The sequence below is a fragment of the Cygnus olor genome, chromosome 2 (genome assembly GCF_009769625.2).
Source record: "Cygnus olor isolate bCygOlo1 chromosome 2, bCygOlo1.pri.v2, whole genome shotgun sequence".
Taxonomy (NCBI): Eukaryota; Metazoa; Chordata; class Aves; order Anseriformes; family Anatidae; genus Cygnus; species Cygnus olor.
Window position 1 is genome coordinate 87,299,826 of NC_049170.1, and position 14,894 is coordinate 87,314,719.

The 14,894-nt window shown below is 41.3% G+C and overlaps 1 long non-coding RNA gene across 1 annotated transcript; it reads left to right on the top strand.

Moving 5' to 3' along the window:
• Positions 1 to 518: 518 nt before the first annotated feature.
• LOC121065150 lies at positions 519 to 14,526 on the top strand. Its single transcript, XR_005816925.1, has 3 exons — positions 519 to 599; positions 12,430 to 12,435; positions 14,516 to 14,526. It is a non-coding gene; the product is annotated as an uncharacterized LOC121065150 (long non-coding RNA).
• Positions 14,527 to 14,894: the final 368 nt, after the last annotated feature.

Genomic DNA, 14,894 nt, shown 5'->3' on the forward strand with positions numbered 1-14,894 from the left:
TGTCCTTTCTTAAAACAGCTTTGTCAAAGGTGCACTTTTCATATCTGCAGAAGAGAAGGTAAGAAACTGTAAATAGGAGGAGGGAATTATATGACTCAGTATTATTTCTAAAAAAAGGGTAAAGCCATGCCATATCATAATGTCAGCAATGACATCAGTGCTCGCTTCGAAGTAGTTGTTTTTTAGAACTGCATTATAAGAATGCCCCAGAATGTAGAAAAGGTCCAGTAAATAACAGCGGAAGCACAGAGTGTGTGAAGCTGTGCTCTTACATGGTCTGAAGGGACTGCACATCACTTGAGTCAACATCCCTCACAGGTCACAGCTTACCATAAGGGGACAATGAACCAAGAAAGAGAAGGAAAGAGGAAGGGTGCATGGCTATAACAGACACCGCCTGCTGCAATGCTTTCCTTAGGTTCTTTCCTTTCAAAGTAAGTAGGTCCATTTACACTGGAAAGTATTTTCTCCTCAGTTCTGGAGTCCCCAGCACAAGAAGGACATTGACCTCCATTAACCTCTTTGAGCAGATCCAGAGGAGGGCCACAAAAATGATCAGAGGGCTGGAGCACCTGTCTTGTGAAAAAAAGGTTGAGAGAGTTGGAGATATTCAGTGTGGAGAAGAGAAGGCTCTGGGGAGACCTTATTGCAGCCTTTAAATGTAAAGATGACTTATAAGAAAGACAGAAAGACTTTTTTACCAGGGCTTGTGGTGATAGGACAAGGGGCAAATGTTGTAAGCTGAAAGAGGGTAGATTTAGATTGGATATAAGGAAGAAATTTTCATGATGACAGTGGTGAGGCACTGGCACAGGTTGCACAGAGAAGCTGTGGATGCCCCATCCCTGGAGGTGTTCAAGGCCAGGCTGAATGGGGCTTCACTTCCCGAAGCTTGCCAAAAGTCCAGTACCTTGCACAAAAATCCCTTGCTCTCAGGAGAGATCCTACCTAATAACTATTTGTCTAACACTGAGTTTGGCTTGTCTGTACTTCAGAAGGGGGCCTTAGCAGCTGAAGGAGTTTAGTGACTGGGGGAGGAACATTTATGATCTGTGCAAGTACACCAAGGCTTCTCTACCACAGGTGTTTACAGCTTTTTTTAAAAATCCCAGTTCTAAAACTTTCAAAATAAGTAGGAAGAAAATTATAAAATTCAATGGGCTCTAAATCAGTAGTCATAACCGTACTTTCTGAATCATGTTCCACCTTAGACAGTCTGGACATAAATTTGCCTAGCCCATGACATCCTAGCTGTGCCTTTGCTGGGCATTGCCCTCTCTCAAACCTGTAAGTCATCCTAGGCACTTAATAAAATTGTGTATAAAGTATCTGTATGGAACACGGTGCATAATTATACATACTAACACTCATTTTAACTATATATGTATAAGCATATATATCATATATACAATATAAAATATCGATACTTAATACAATAAATACATAAAAGTATATAACTACAGACACTCGTTTCAGTTGTTTACTAAAGCCTGCTCAGAGGTATGTTACTGTCAAATCTAAACCAGTAACCTTGGAACATAGGAAATATTCTGCTCTTTTATGAGACCTCCTTTTATGATGATTTTTTTTATCTTACACCAACCCCATAGCTGTGAAAAAAAAAGTGAGTTTTGTTTTTTTTTTTTTTTTTAACACAGAGAAATGTGTTTTCCTTTCCCCTTATACTCAGAAGACAGTTTTACCACACATTTCCAAAAAGTTGAACCTTCATATAGAGGCCAGGTGTGGAAATTTTTAACCTGAATGGTAAAAGTTTAAGAGAGTGGTTTAGGTGGGTGACTGACTGAGAAGAGTGGGTTAGGATGGAAATTATTACGCAACATTAACAGAGACATGTAGGGGGATACCACTGAAGTAATAGACGGATTTATTAATGAGAATATGTAACGGAGTATGCCATACCCTTTTAGCAGCTAACAAAAACCCTAACTTTGACTGAATAGTAATCACAGGTCATTTTTTAACCTGGTGAGTGCCCTTGCCTTCTTTCTTCTCTTTCTTTCTTTTCTTTCATTTCTTTCATTTCTTTCTTTTCTTTTGTTTTTCTTTTCTTTCTCTCTCTTTCTTTCTTCCTTTCCTTTTCTTTTCTTCTTCAATTCTCTCTTCCTGAAGGTGCAAGTAGTTCGATGTTCCTTTTTTTCAGTAAGAGAAGGAAAGCCCACATCCCCTGCACAGGGCACAGGTCCTGGGAGAACCAGGACAGGAGATGACATTGTCCTGGGACAGTCTGAGTCTCGTCTCACTGCCTGAGGCCTTTGAGATACTGGTGTTCAGGTTATCATGCGTGAAACAATCAAATAAAGTAAAAAACAGCAACCTTTTTGCCACTATGCCATCAGAACACCACAAAAAAATAGGGGGAAACAGTAAATGAAAATAAGAGATTAGCCTAAGGCTTCTCCTGGGTTTAACTGGTTGTGAACAAAAACTGTTGTCACACCCCTGGAGAAAGTGATGTGAAGGTCATCCTTCCCCAGAGAGAGCTAGACATATTTTGACTGTGAGCAGCTGAAGGACCATAGTCCAGGATGCTGTCTACTTAGAGCCATGTGATGGAGATGGTATCACTGCACACCACCAGCAGCCAGGGGACATCCACAGAAAACTCTGTTTCAGGTGGACCATGGGTTTGAAAGGCAGATTTGGAAACTGTAAGAGAGTTGTCTCGTGCTTCAGGGGAAAGGGCAAACAGCTTGTGATCTTGGTTTTGAACAAGGCAGCAAACGTGCTGGCTGTAGGATGAGCTGCCTCCCTCTGGGGCATTAGCAAACCTTCCTCCAGCTGTTCCACCAGGCTGCAGCCATACACCTCACCCAGCCCCACGGAGGTGTCAGGGCCGAGGGCACTGCTGTGTCAGTGGCATTTCAACCAGAGACACCACACAACCACTCCTGCCATGGGGGGGAGGGGGGGGTGCATTTGGCTGCGCTTGCAAACCCCTTGCTTACATTCACCCCTTGGGGCAGTCTCTGTAAAATGGTGTCTGCGCGCTGAGAGCACTAATGGGTCTTAATGGCCCAGAGGATCTTTACCTGGGGCCTCCTAAACACCTCAGTTTTAGGCAAAGGAAAGAGACAGGGAAGGGAAGGTTTTCTTCTCTGCAGCTTTCTTTCTTTTTTGACCTATGAATGATAGAGGATGACCATCATTTTTATTTACTTCAGCCAAATTCCACCTTTGAGACTTTGGAAAGAAGACAAAAATTGAGAACCGCCTTGGGGGTCCCCTCGTTCCTGCATGTCGCCTTGTCACCAAGTCAGGTCGAGGTCACAACACAGGGAGAGGCAGCCCTGGCCTAGGTCTGTGCCCAGCTGCCAGGTCTGTGTCGAGGGATCAGGGGGCTGGGACTTGGCCTGGGGCCTCCTCCTCCCCAGCTGGGCAAAGCAGGGCATGGTATGGGTGCAGCAAGTAAGGCCCTGCAGGTCTGGCTCAGGTGCAAGCAGAGAGAGGGTGGAGGGCTTCTTCCACCAGGTAAACACTGCAGATGGCACAGATCTTCATGCTCTCTGAATGTATGTGTTCTATATTGTTTTAAGTATCAGCCTGTAAAAATCTTGCTTAAAAGTTAATATTAAGTTAGTCCTGGAAAAAAAAAATTAGCCTATAACAGGTTTATCCTTAAGGCTTTCTCTAAGTTAAATTCGTATTTCGATTCTGTTTTTCATGTCATTAAGTAAATGAATTTGCAGTTTTTAGTTTAATAATTGTTTTATTATAGCTGAGGCTGGCTAGAATGATAGAGGATGAGATTTTTTTTTTTTTTTTTTTTTTAAATTCCTCCCAGAAATTCAACTGGGAAATCCGCATTTCTTCCCAGAGCCTTCTGCTGTCAGTATTTCAGCAGTGATGGTGCTGGAGAAGCACAGGATAACACAGGATAAGCACAGTGGTCCTTTTCCAAAACAATTGCAGTCACTGGCCCTAGCTCCACAAATAGTTATACGTATGCTAAGCTTCACCACATTACATGTTTCTGTTAATTGTGATAATGTTACTCACTGGGAACCATTGCTGCTTTCCTCCATGACATTATCAGCACAGCCAGGCTGACAAGCCTTCTCATGCCCCACAGTTGCTCCAGGAAAACCCCCAGAGGGGGAGAATTCGGCTATGTCCAACATTTGACATGGCCTTCCTCCCCAATTTGTAATTAATTGTCTGCAAATTCCCTACTCCAGGAAGAAGCAGTAAGGGAAGATCAAGGTTTGGGGCAGGACAGGAAATGAGCATGCTGACATTGTGGGAGAGATTGTAACCAAAACTGGGGACCTTGACAACTTTGAGAAAGATGCAGATGCGGTTGGAAAGTATAATGACTGGAGGAAGAAGTGGAGATGAGGATAAAAGGGCTGGTGACAGCAGTGGAACGGTAAAGGAAGGGGATGTAGAGGTGCTTGTGAGTTAAGGGACAGAGCGCAAACGTACCTTTCTCAAAGAGGAGCAAGTGCCTGGGTGTATAAATGGGTAGGAGAAGATGGGTGTAAGGGGGTATAAGTTTTATTCTACTAAGGTCAAAGACAAAAATTCCATGGTTTTGTCAGTAGATGGTCTTGGAATTGCAGGGAAAAAAAAAAAAAGAAAATGTACGTAGAAACTTTGCTACTACTGAATACGTTGATAATCAATGAGTGCAGAGCTGGGTAAATACTAACCACCTGAAAATCCCACATATGTTATCTAGAGACAACTACCAAAAAAATGGAGGGGAGAAAAAAAAAAATCACTAAGCCATCTGAAATGTAATGCAGCTAGGCACAGAAACTGGTCTGAGAGTTTGGTTTCTTTTTGTCTTTGGATATTAGTCTCAAGAAGTGGAGGAAAGGAATATCTAGGAACTAAAACTGAAGAAGACTGCTTCCGTCCCAGTAGCCACCATCCTTTTTGGTATGAACACCTATAGTAAACTGTATGCATAGTGTTTTGAACTCCAGCAGACGATACAAGCAGTGGGTTATTTGATTACCGCCTTGCTATTTTTAAGCTCTGTAGGTAGGAGCTGGAAAAAGAATTGCTCAGATAAAGTGTATGACTAATACTTTGATGTAATGTAGGCTTACATTGTTGTGGCCTAAAGCCTTACCTCTTCCTCATCCAAAGACATGATCAAGATCAGGCTGAAAAAAAGTTCCTGAAGAGAGAGATGCCTGTCCTTATTTAGCATTCTGATGTCTGGTTATATATTCTGGTTTATTTAAGTTAGGACTTGATCTAATTGTGATGTGGCCAACCAATAGAAAGGCTGTTGCTGCTTTTATTGGGCTTGGAACAGGCCCATTCGCTAGCACGCAAGTCTGCACTGAAATTGGAGCCAAAGGTATAATATCATGCTATGACACCAATTGATAAGGAAGACTGCCCAATTAGTTTCTCACTAAAGTTACTGAATTCAAGCAGTGAAATCACTGGAGCAGTCATTCTGTTGCAAGCCGTGCAAATAAGTGCAGTCGTTTGATACTGGGAAGGGAAAAAAAATCAAACAAGTGATTGATAGTTAGATGTTAGGTAACAGATAGAGAACTGCTTGGAATAGTTCTTCCATGGAAAACTCAGTTATTTTTTGAAGTTAGTATGCCTTCATAGCTAAATAAATTCAAGGGAAAAGATAAAAAATGTGCTAAAATCTCCTTGCTTTCTATTTATCCTACTACTTCTCTTCGGAAGAGGAAGAAAGTGAATATGAATATGTGAGTGAATTGTCATACTGAAATTTGATGTCCTAGTGATCTTAGATGTCTTTTATTTTCAAAGAAATGCCCTGCAAGTAAAGATGCTAAAGTGAAACATCGTCTTCTGTTTACAGATATCTAAAAGCACTCAGAAAGGTTTCTCGTGTGAACTCAAGTAGATAGCTTAGAGCTTGACGAGAAAGATCATGTCAATGAATGTATATTGAGTAGCCATTGACATATCTCTCTTTAGTCCACCAGTATTTCCCTAGCCCATTGAAAATGAAGCATGTGATTAAGACAGCTTTTGATGCAAATAAGAGACTGATCATTAAGGGACTTTAACCTGGCAAGTGGAATCAAGTCCTCACAGGTAGAAGAAAAGTTTTATGTTCTGGCAGAGTCCTGTAAGTATTTAGTTAGCAAGAAGGTTGCTCAAATTCTGCAGAGAAGCTTCACTAAGACCCCTGATTTGGAGCTAGGGGGTGCGCTCTGGAGGGCAGGGAAGGGGGTTGGCCAGGAGAGTGTTTTCTCCTTGTAGGTAAAATGCCTTACGCTCTCCTACCTTGAGGTTGTAGCTGAACTCCCCTCATTGGCAGTTTTTACATGTTCTAGACAGCTGCTGCTTTCTGTGGAGTCCTGTGCAAAAGCACCTTATTTCTCTGCATGAATGGTGTAGTGATTTTGGGTGGTTAAGTCAGAACAGTAAACTCTGCTACACTGAAATATGAGCATTGCAGCACCATTGTTCTGTAATTCTGTCAGTTCATCTGCGTGGTGTCCTAATTCTCCATCTGGTGATAGAAGTACTTCCTGGTATTGGATGTTTTTTGCAGAGATCCTAATTCCTTCCTGGGGGCTTGCAAACCGAAACTAGACTACAGATGTTGGATAAATGTCCTAGATAGTGACTCATTTCAGCTGGGTACACAATAAGGAGTAGCATGAAATTTTAAAGATCAGTCATTTGTGTCTAGTAATGAATACATCTAGTTTCAAGATTACTGACATAAGGGCATCTGTGTTTCATTCTAGAGCAAAGAGAATCAAAGTAATATAAAAGAACAAGAGAGAAAAAAAAAGATATATTTAGCAGTAACTCATTTCTCTTAATTTGACTACGAAAAAATTACATATTTATGCAAAGCACAAATACCCAGGGCCACCCAGCTTCACTACTGACCTAAACAGCTGGGGCTTCCCATGAAGCTGTTTTGATATGCACTTTGCCTTCCCGTATGATCCATTCTTGCATCCCATGTGATCAAGCTGGTTTGCATCCCTCTGCACCAGAGTGCCAAAGAAAGCCCAAAATCTTTACATCAAAGGAGACTTAGGTTGCAGTGGATCAGCCAGGGAAGGCAGGCTGGGAAGTACTGTGTAGAGTAGGTTTCTTCCTACTAGTAGAGTGAGTCAAGCCTGGTGCAAGCTGAATGGACCCTGTGCACGGCACTTGGGATGCGCTGTGCATGACTACAGCCCTAGTTGTCCCTTGATTCAGTCACCCAGTACCAACAAAACCAAGTCAGCATGAGCTTCATTTGACATGGGCTGTACAGCTCTGCCTTGAGTGCCAGAGGCAGCCAAAGGAAGCCTGTGCTGGAGTCCTGCCATTGTTGCTGCACTGCTGAGCTGAAGGTGCTTTGGTTGGCTCAGCCCGTGCTAGAGGGCTGTGTCTCCACCTGCAAATGCTAACATACCCTGTGAGTTGTTAGAAGGGCTGATGAGCCCCCGTATAACAGCAGATCTGGCTTACTGTCAGTCATTCCTCCTAGGCATAGTCTAGCATGATCAGACCCAAGTCCAGAGCCCGTATTACAGAATGTCAGCTGAGTTGGAAACGTACTGCTGTATCAGAATGAGGTGTGCTTATTATATATTTGTTTTATCTCTGAGATCTGACTTCTTTTTGTCGTAACGCTTGTTCTGGGTAAAGCACATGAATAGAAGCTCTTGGTGATGAATTTTCCTAGTCCTATTTCTAGTTTTTAAATACTAATTACCTCAAACTGCCTCTCTTTTTAAGATAACTAGACACAAGTTTGGAGTTGATAGTGAGTAGTGTAGTGTTTTGTCTCTATATATATTGAAAAGGAGAGAATTAATGAGGAAAGGCATAGTTAAGAGGTTCCTAGGACATTTATCTGAACCCTGTCTACATTTTGATAGCAGAAATCTTTCAAAATCCTGCTACTTACTGAGATTCTCACTACTTCCTTCTTTCAGACAGCCTGATATATTTCTAGAAAAATCTTTCCCACCATATTTTTCACATATACTTCCTATTCCAAACCACGAAGAATGCAGCACAGATTACTTCTTGATAAGTTTGTGTACAGGAAAGCTCTTTGGCCTTTCTTTTCAGGGAAATCCCTGCCTTTGTTAAAAAGCAAATGCTCTTCGAGCAGATAGTCATTTACACTTTCAGGGTACCATTGACACTTTATCTAATAACTCCAGGAAGTGACGAGGTACACATAAATGTTAGTGTTAAACTTTCAAAATTTTAATATATGAGTGGCAGGCTGTTCTGTCAGTGAAAATTTGAGCGTGTTTTTTTTCCCTTCCACAAACCAATAAAACTGCATTTTACCCTGGAGGTATGTAATCAAGTTTGATTATTATTATTGTTATTATTTTACATCATGTAGATAAGTATTAGTGATAAGCAGAAGTAGAACTGAACAAAGAAAAAGATTCATCTTGGTACTCAGTGTACTTGATCTTAATCTAGCAGATTCAAACCCTGCAATCAAACTTTTGTCTTTGGTTAGATTTACATTTCATCCAGTATCCAGTATTTAAAGAAGGCTTTGTTGAACGTAAATATTGTATATACACTTGTTATAACCACCATAAATACTACTACTAGAGTAGTAGTACACTACAGTAACTACTATAAAAGTTTCACAGCATTTCAGTTTGTGTACAACAATACATTTGTTGACTTTAATGCGTTGAAAAGGTGATCTAATTCAAAAGCTTTTTCTGTTTATGAAAGAGTCATATTTCCCTCTTCCATGTGTTTTAACATCCAGCCTTAGCAGCACACAAAGTTCAATATTGTGATTTTCCTGTTCTTAGCTCTCTCAACAAAACTGCTACATGTGAGAACACTTACCGTAAAACAGAGGTTACTGTGCTGAGCATCATCATATTCAAGAATTAGACATAGCTATATAACAAATGGCTTTTAGTGATCATTACTGTTGCAATGGAGGAAATTACTATATTCCTTACTCAAAACATTCCTACAAAGTCAAACTTGACTACCAACCATACATTTATTCATACAAAAGAAGTCTACAGAATGTAGGTGTTCCCCTTACATCAGCTTATATCCTGTTGACAACTCAAATGACACTAGGCCCATTTATTAGTTTCTGGTGGTTTAACTGACAACTTTTGGCCTCATAAAATGTACTATAAATACTATCTGTAGTACAGCTTTGCTGTTCAGTGGTACACCAAGTGTTCAGATGGCTGAAAATGCTGTTTCCCAATGGGAAATGTGGCATTTGGCGATCGTTTGTTCTAGTTTCCTTTGAGGACATGAAGGAAAGGTTTTACCGAAGTAATCCCTGAGTAAAAACAGGCAAAACGATGATTAATACCAAAGCATTGGATTACAGAATGAATGCTAAAGTACAAACTTTATTATACCTGAAAAGAAGATAGGGTGATTATATACTTTTATCTCTACAGGGAAATACATGTTTGTTCTTTCCACACACAAGGATGGTGGGAAAATTACATGGGATTGATTTCACGAGTTTGGAAATGGGCCCTAATGTTGAGAATCACTTCACAGCCCGAACTCTGGACGTATTTGGCAGTGTGGATTTAAGAACCTCTTGCTCCCAGCGAAGTCAGTTCTGCCAGTGGTTTCAACACAGAGGGGGTTTGGCTCGGAAAGGACAAGTTATGATATAATGAAGTCCCACCGTGGGGTGGAAAAAAGTGGACTTGTTTTCCTCTGGAACAGGATAGTTTATAGGGAGAAAAGAAAAAAACAGCCTGTGCAATTATTCCTTTTGATTCCTCTGCAGAGCTATTCAGAAAGATTGTAAAATGCAAGAAAATATATAGAAAATACTCTCTTCAGCCCAGAGAAGGGGAGACTGAGGGGAGGCCTCACAGCGGCCTGCAGCTCCCTCACGAGGGGAGCGGAGGGGCAGGCGCTGAGGTCTGCTCTCTGGGGACAGCGACAGGACCCGAGGGAACGGCATGGAGCTGGGACAGGGGAGGGTCAGGCTGGGTGTTAGGGAAAGGTTCTGCACCCAGGGGGTGGTCGGGCACTGGGACAGGCAGTGGTCACGGCACCAAACCTGATGGAGTTCAGGAAGTGTTTGGACAATGCTCTCAGATGTTTGGTTTAATTTTGGTGTGGTCCTGTGTGGAGCCAGGAGTTGGACTGGATGATCCTTGTGGGTCCCTTCCAACTCGGGGTATTGCATGTTTCTAGGAGCCTATGATTCTAAGTTTAGCCAATGTAAGATTAACACTTTGCTGCACATTAATATCACTTTTCCAGTACCTACATTCACCATCTTCCTCATCTGTAGAGATTTTATAATTGGTCTTTTGTTCTTCTCACCCTTCTCAAGGACAGGAAGATTCTAGAGCTGTGCTCTTATAGGACCTTAGGCAGTGTGTAGACCACTTGGTGACTATCAGCTAAACTTGACGTGATGTAGGAATCGCAATTATATTGAGTTCCTCCAGGCCTTTCTAGAGAGTTCATGCCTGCATAGAGAAAAGAGTTCCAGATTAGAGCCTGAACCAAAAGCAGAGAAAAGGAGGCCATAACCTCGCCTGGTGGCAGCAGGCAGACAACCACCTGGCACTGGTGGGCCGCAGATGTTGGTCACCCAGAGGCAGCCACCACACGTGCCGCCTCCCCTTGGAGTTTCTTTTTTGTGTGACCTTACCCTGCCTGCACATATTAACCAGGCATGTGACAACGTGGAGGTAGCAGCTTGGGTGGACTCTATGTTTTCCTTGGGAAGATTTAACCATCATTTGGAAAAATAAGTTTAAACTCTCATGTGTAGATGCAACGAACTGAAACAGTTAAATGCTGGTCTCAGAATAAGACATGAGACCACAAAACCTTTTTTTTTAAAGCCTCAGAGTAATAGCCTCACTGCTGAAGCAAACAGAAAATGTGTTGCCTGTGCAGATAAGAGAACCTCAGAGTACCTTTGAAACTGTGACTCAGCACATTGAAGTTACTACTGATTTACAAGAAGGTGCTGACTCATTTACTAATTGTATGTCAATGGCAATCAAAAAGTGTCACTCTTTTTCTCTGGAAAGACTTAGACGTTACTATTGGTAGTGATCATGAGCAAAGAAAGGTCAGAAAAGTTTTTTAGGAAGGCAAATGATTCTGCATTCTCCAACACTGGTTGGCCCATGTTGGGAATTACAGACAGCTTTCAGTAACAAAACTAATCATTAACAAGAGGGATGCTGGAGAATATTTGTTTGATTCTGGATGCTTGGGTTTTTGCAGGGTGGTAAGGAAAGTCTTTAATTTGAGCTTGATCAAACCTTGGATGTCGTCCTGAGGCACCGTTAGAGAAAAGGAAAGAAAGAAGTCAGAGGCAGATTTGAGTTATTATTCCTGCTGCCCTTTTTTTTTTTTTTTTTTTTTTTTTAAGGTACACTGACTGTTTAGATCAACAATCAGCTTTTTTTCTTCTTCACAGCAGCAAAAAGGTAATGTATGTCCCTGAAGAGATCTACTGAATTCAGTAAATGTCTATTCCAATGCATTTGTTAAGGTTTTTATGTGAGGTTAATGCTTTTCCATCAAAAGTAACTTGCTAAATATGAGTTATTTTGTTCAGATTTCCTAACAGTGCATGCACTAAAAAGCAGGGAAATGCAAATTAAGCAGCCATTAGTATCCAGACAGTCAGTCCCAGTTGATGTAATATTCAGCATTGTGCTCTGATTCTATCCAGGACAAGTGATGCTGCACTTCCAGCCACCCATAGTGCAAACCTCCAGTTACTTCCACACGCCCAAACTGACTCCAGCTTCAGTAATACGAAATGGCATATGGCTGATGCTGTGTGAACACAGTGTTCCTGGGAGTTCTGAGTTCAGCATTCAAATTGGAAAGCAATTCTAGGGAATCCTCCGTCACCTATGCCTTGCTTCCTAATTTCATGTGTCCTTACAGCTTAAATACCTGTTCAGTAATTTTGGAGTCTTTGTGTGGTTTCCTCGTCTTTTAGTAGAGAATTCAGTAGAATGGATGCCAGAGAAGCATTGCACAGAGATGTTGGCTAAACATTTTGAGCTTTGTAGGACTGGTAAGGGCACTTCTTAAGATCAACATTGTGTCTACATGAGATCTGCTATTCACTTCATGTACAAGAATGTCACCCTAACCAGCTCTTAAAAATGCCTTGAAGAGAGATAAGCTTGTTTCAGCCAAAGGGTTACCTGTAAAAGCACTCCAGGAATCTGGAGTGCAAAGACACAGGTTGAACTAGTATTGATACAACCTTCACAGATCTCTCAAGATGGGAACAGATGGTGCAGCTGCCCAATGCTCCCTCACCAAGAGTCTCTAAAAGATATTTACATCAAAATCACTTACATTTCTCCTCAATTAAACCAAGGCAGGGCAGGTATGGAAACCATGAGCAATGAGCAATTTGCATACATTGCATTCCTCTGGGCCAATGTATGTGCCTCACACATGGGGAAACTGTCTCCTCAGCAGAGTTGGGTAGCAGATTCAAAGTACTTGCTTTGCACCTCACAGAGTAGGCCTCAACCCTGAGTTTCCCATATTCTAGCTGAGCATTTTATTTAATATGTGTAAAAGGATCTTACTACCTTCATTTTTTTCTTTTGTTTAGGCCTCACTGTGCTAAGAGCTGTTGACTGAGAAGTAATATAAATACTGCCATGACTTGGCAGGAGTGAAGTGCTCAGCTGCTCAGAGGAATCAGGACCCTAGCAGTTGTATGGTATGCCTGGAGGACTGGGGTTTTTCTGGAAGAATCAAGAGTACCCATAGGTTTAGGCAGCTGCTGGGTGGATTGGATGCCACTGGCACCTAAATACAGGATTCACGCGCACCTCTTGCGAGAGTAGTCCAGAGCTTTTCCACGTTGCCCTGCCAAAATGCCTCAAGTCTAACCAACTGAGAGATAAGAAGCTAGGTCACTTTTTATGACTTTTTCTTACTGTTCCCTGAAGGGTTAATTAGTATATAGCAATAATAACTGCTTGGTCTGTTTACAGTACTTTTTGACAATAGAGCCCAACATTAGTTTTACAAATAGGGAAACTAAGGAAAAAGGCAGATATTTGCCCAAATTCACACATTTAGTGAGGCTTAACACTAAAGGCAGCTCTGCTTTGCCTATTGACTTTTCTTTCCACATGCCCCCAAAGTCCTTCTCTGGAACCCAACACTTAAATTAAAGTTGCCTGTACTGCACATTCCCAAAGACTTGTGCTAACTAAAAATGAGGAACATCACTGGAAGAAAAGAAAAACAAAACAAAACAAACAAACAAACAAAAAAAAAACACTTTCCATTGAAATCGGAAGGAACTTGGACAGCAAATGCATTGGAGCATCAATTTTATCCAAAATAAATGTAATTATTAAATAAAATAAATAAAATAAATTTATTTATCAATTTTATCCAAAATAAGATAAATAAAAATGCACTTTCCCATGAGTACTATATATGTGCTATATAACTGTAGTTGTATAACTGCATGGAATTACACAGCCACACAATACAAAATATAATCAACTAATCCACTATGAGAGATATTTATAGCAGAAGACAGTCTCTCATTGAAAGTCTTTCATGCTCACATATATGATAAGTCCCAGATGCTGTGATCTTCTCTGCATTTGGTTTTCATGGGATTTTTTAAGAGGCAAGAAAAAGGGGAATCATAGCCCGCCTCCAAGTCCTTAGAAGAGTCACAGATATACTAATAAATTTAGTATTAAAATTAATTCTATATTAAATTCATTGCATAACAATTTATTCTGAGGAAAGGGGAAAAAAAGAAGATCAATTTAGGGGTGCACCAATGTCCTCTTTCCAGAAGTTATTCTGAGAAAACTTATTAAGCACTGATTTTTGGATCTGACCTGTAACATATTGCTCAGGTGTCTGGCAATAACAAAGTTTATGCCATCATGCCCCTGGCTGTCTCTTCCTATGGCAAATTTACTCTTTTTTTTTTTTTTTTCCTTTGTTGCCCATCATGCAGTATTTCAATATTGTCTCTTTAAATATGTGAGTTCTGCTGTGGCTCTTGCAGTGCTTTTAACTCTGCTAGTTGTCAGGAACTGCTCTACACAGCAGCTAAAGCCTAAAACTTTCATATGTGCTTTGAAAGCAGTTAGTTACAGCCCTGTGGCTTCTGCACATGGTTTTTGTCATAGGAAGACCTAAAGGCACAGCATATTTTCTCCTCTAGTGGTCTGCTACTCAGCCTTTTCATTCTCTCTCCTTTTGAAAAGCTTCTGCCTCTGCTTCCTCCTCAAGGTGCTTCCTCCCCATGTCCCTTGCCCATATTTTCCCACTGTGTCTTGCAGCATTGGATCCAGTGCAGGAGGCAGTAAAGCTGCTGTGGGAACAGGAGAAGCTACCACCAGTACCCCAGTCATGGAGGGTCCCTGCAGAGAGGGGGATTCTCTGGGGAGGATCCGCAAGCACTCGTGACTCCCTCATGCTGCGCATGTGGTATCAGGGGTTGCAGATATCTTGTTGGAGGAACATCTGCTTGAGGAATAACGTGGTGGCAATTCAGAGCTTACCTCGCTCTACTGAGCTTGTTTGGCTGATGCCTTGCTGCTGAATTTTGCTTTCCCTACTCTTTCACATGGTCTTTATGTGACACTTACGCAGGCAAAAATGAGGTGTAGCTCGCAAAGAGTTTCCAGAGTAAGAGTAACGGGGGGGTGCACGAGGGGAGGTGTTTCCTGGAGATTAGTTTATAGCTGGTATGACTCAATGCTGATAAGATCAGCTTATAACAGGGTAGCTGATCATGATTTCTGAAAAAAAAAAAAAAAAAATTGCAATTTTATGTCTTGCATTTTTTCTTAGAGAAGCCATAACACTGTTGCAGTCAGCAGTTGATGATTTTAAAGAATGAGTCTTCAGCATCCATGTATTGCCTTGCCTTTGTCACCCAGGTCACTGAGGTG